This window comes from Fragaria vesca, linkage group LG4 (assembly GCF_000184155.1).
Source record: "Fragaria vesca subsp. vesca linkage group LG4, FraVesHawaii_1.0, whole genome shotgun sequence".
Classification (NCBI taxonomy): domain Eukaryota; kingdom Viridiplantae; phylum Streptophyta; class Magnoliopsida; order Rosales; family Rosaceae; genus Fragaria; species Fragaria vesca.
In genome coordinates this window covers 12,086,281-12,090,688 of record NC_020494.1, presented here as the reverse complement: position 1 = coordinate 12,090,688, position 4,408 = coordinate 12,086,281, and positions in this window count along the sequence as shown.

Below are 4,408 nucleotides of genomic sequence, written 5' to 3'. Positions count from 1 at the left end.
ACAAGCAGAAGGGATTTGTCGATTAGAGAGGAACTGAGGAACAGAGGAAGTGAGGAACTGAGGAAGAGGGATTAGACCGATTAGTTGGACTTACTGACTTAGGGCTTGACTAATCCTATGTGGTTGGACCTATGCTACTAGTATAAGCTTGCCAAAATTAACCAATCGCTGAATGACATATATGGACACCGGGCTTTCGAGCCTAAAATTGCAAGCAAATATAGGGACCGGGACCGGCCCGGGTACATCTGGGCCCGGCCCGAATGGACACCAACTGAACAAGGGACCGTCAAAAAACCCGGCCCGGCTCGATCGGGCCGGCCGGTCCGGTCTGGTTTTTTTGCCAGCTCGGGTTTTTTGCCCACCCTTAGTTTTACCACCACCGCAAAGTATTGGTTAGATATCTTTTCGCTATAGGAGACAAGATTTCTCAACAACTAATTTCATATTAAGACGCGGTACTAGGGTATAACCTTTAAACAAGTCGACAGTATAAATGTTAAATATTAAAGTAATGCTAGATGAACAACTTTTTATTTAAAATTCTTTGGGCTTCATTTCTTCACTACTTACTTCACCATCTCCACCACCAAAGATCACAATCCACCAAATTTCTCAAGGCTCACAATTCTCAAGCGTTCTATTACCCACCGAGGTTCAAAATAATTTCTGACAAACTTCACTTTAACTCATCACATAATTTGGGGTCACACAAAAGATCATACATGATCTATCAATAATCACTAATACGGACCGATAAATAATTTGTCAACATACGCCCAATAAAACTTTCCAGACTTATAATTAAATCTAAATACTTAAAATTATCAGAATATTATATATTAGCTAAGTTTTAGTTCATTCTCTCTCCAATATTAATAAATTTATCAATTTGTTGAAGGAAAAATATCTTAAGTGTGTCTTCGTCAGTTACCTTAAGAGTAAATTAGAAAGTTATTGATCAATGGATGAAACGGCTCAATTAGTCCTACCAGTCATTATATATGTTGTTATTAGCATTAAATAATTAATAACGTCATTATGTGCGTGTAATTACTGTTGTAATCAATCTCTATATAAAAAAGGTTTCTAATAAAATAAGTAGACTATTTTGATTTCATTTTTCTTGTAACACAATTCTATTTTTAAATTTTTAAATTTATCAACTATTTAGGCCGGAGATGCTCTTGTGGCCACAGACAAAGACACAATTTGGTAGGGGGACATTTTCATAAAATTTGCCTACATCTGACCCAAATCAAAAAAGGAAAAGAGAAATTGTTGTCTATAAATGATGCCCCATATACCCACTTCCTATTGTCCGTACTCTCTGGTCTTCATTTCTATAACTTTTTTGGCTTCATTCGTGAAACACGACGTCCTCAAGAATTTACAAAACATATCAACACACCTTGCATCGTAGGATGGAATGCTTTCGTTTTTTCGTTGTTTCTTGGTTTTTTTTTTTTTTAAGTATATCTAACATAAGTGTGAAAAATGAGTGGACATGGATTTCTACATTTTCATTATGATCTTATATAACTAGATTTATATAATTATTTATTCTTTAATTTGTTCGGTAACCACGCTGTGTTGCTTGATGATAGTTTTCTTTAGGGACAATGTCCAGTAACCCTAATTTTAAGAATTTTATTCTCACTAACAAAATCAGATTTTAAAGTTCCCAAGAGCCAACTTAAACAGCAGAAAGACAATTATACCCTTAATGAATTAAATAAACTACAATAGACCATTATAAGAGTTTATTATAAAATAAAGTTTCTATGACCGGATTCCCACGACCAATGACTATTGACCGGGCTCCGGGGGCCGTTGACCAGACTCTAACGACCGTTGACCGGACTCCAACGAAAGCTAGGGGATCTACTGGGGGTAGTAGCATGGCCTGCCTTGAGGCAAGACCAATAGGCTGGTGTCTAGGGCCTCCCACAATTATAGGGGCCTCTAGATTTGAAACTTTCATAAATATTTTCATTAAAATTCACTAATTGGTTTGCCTTTTACTATAAATAAAAAATATACATTAATTATCAGAATTTATCTCCAATTGTATATACTTCTTTCCATTTTTGTGAGTTCAATTTGACATTCAATTAACTTGTTGACATAAAAATGATTAACTTCCTTTCATTATGAATGTTTGGCTTTTAAATTTCAATTAATTGGTTAATAAAACTTTTCATGAAAATTAATTTTTAACTTTTACATCTAGGGCCTTGACTAACACAGGGCTAGCCCTGGGCAGTAGGGGTCTATTGAGGGCAGTAGAGGTCTATTGGGGGTAGTAGGGGGTCTGTCGGGAATATATTGGGGGCAGTAAGGAGTCTTTTGGAGGCAATATACATGAGGTCTATCTGGGGGTCTACTATGGGCAATATGAGGGTTTACTAGGGACAGTAGGAGGGTTTACTAGGGGTAACTAGGGGCAGTAGGAGAGTCTACTGGGGGCAGTAGGAGGGTCTATTGGGGGAAGTAGGAGTAGACAACCTGCGTTTTCTCCACCGCCAAACTCCTCACCAACAACAACCAAACCTTCTACACTGCCAAATCCCTCACCATAGCGGTTCCTACCACCGCTGCCCACCTCACAATTCACACTACCAATTTCAAAATCCCCAATTTCTCTGAACACCCTAGACATTTCAAATCTCCCAAATCAGATTAGTAGGCGTGTAGGTAGAGATTGATTGATGTGAAGCACAGGTGGTGGTTTATGTTGGTTGAAGAAGACGACGGAGCAATGGCAGTAGCATCGGTGAAGCCGCCACTGCACAACTTCTCGCTATCCTTCGTGAAATGGGGGAGCAAGAACCACACCAACACCAACCACCGCTACCGCCGCCTAGTCTCCGCCGAGCCCTAACCTTCCGTCGACGACTGCAACGATTCCGAGTCTCAGTTGCAGCACCACCGCGTTGGATTCCACACCGCGCGCCACCGCTTCTCGGTCGCTTCCTACTCCGAGAAGGTTCCACAGAGTAACGAGAAAGCTAGCGAGGAGAGCGACAACGACGATGACGCTAAGGCTTTCGCCGTCGCCACGGCGGCTACGACCAAGGAGCTAGAGGTTCAGAAGTCGTGGAATCTGAGGCTGAGGCGAGCACCAGTGACAACGACAATGACTTCGAATTCGGAGGCGAATAATAACACCAGCGGCGAGGTGCATGAGGAGGAGGCTGGGCCGAAGCAGCCGACGCCGAAGTTAGTAGCGGAAGGACCGAGCATGGAGAAGAAGAAGAGGATAGAGAGAGAGAGAGAGAGTAAAGCAGATCTGAACGTGGGATGAGAAAGAGGTGGAAGTCAATTAGAGAGGAAGATAATAGAGGAGTGTAATTTGGTCACGAAAAAAAATATGAAAAGTCAAAAATTTTGTTAGTGGGAATAGTCTTTAAGAGTCTACTGAGTTGATGAGAATTTTAGAATCTTATTTTGTTAGTGAAAAAAAAATGTCTAGATTTAGGGCTAATGAGAATTTTCCCTTTTCTTTACTTTTTAGTTCTAAATATTCGACTTTGCATTCCTTCCATGGTGAACAAGAAAAGGAGAGTATCAACGTTTCATACGAGGCAGATTGTTGCATATACTAGCACGTACTCCATTTTGGTAACTTCATCATGAAATTTGGTATACTTGGTAAGATTTGAATATTAATTTTGCAAAAAGGTCTTCATTAACTATAATGCAAAAAAAAGAAAAAAAAGAAATTCGCGGAGCCAGTTGAGAATTTATAAATCTAATTAATTATAAAAGATCATTATGAAAACGTAGAAAAATCAAGAATCTTCCAAACTTCAGGCAAAAGCTAGTGCCTATGTTCACAAAGCAGGATAAGGGTTATCACGTACTAAAAATGTGCTTTAGATTACGTACATAGGTGATGGGTTTACAAATCATCTTTTAAATATTTTTTATATATACTTTATTACAAGTCCTTATATTTAGTCTATATTGAGTCAAACTCATAATCTCTTACGATTTTACTTATTAAGTTCAGCCAGACCACACAATATTAGGCTTACAAGTCATTTGAATAAATAACTTAAATATTTATAGGTCACACGTACATGGGTGATGGGTCTACAAATCATCTTTTAAATATTTTTGTTTATATACTTTATTATTAGATAAACAACTTAAATGCTACAAGTCTTTATAATTAGTCTATATTGAGTCAAATTTATAATCTCTTACGGTCTTATTTATTAAGTTGAGCCACACCACACAGTATTAGGCTTACAAGTCATTTGAATAAATGAAGAGAGAGAGAGATGATTAAACCTCAAGGACATGTGATTCACACTTGCTAACATATCTTAATTTGGTTTCCTTTTTGTTGGTTGACGTTGATCCGCTGAGAAAGTTTCCGGAGCCCTTTTATGTATTGCAA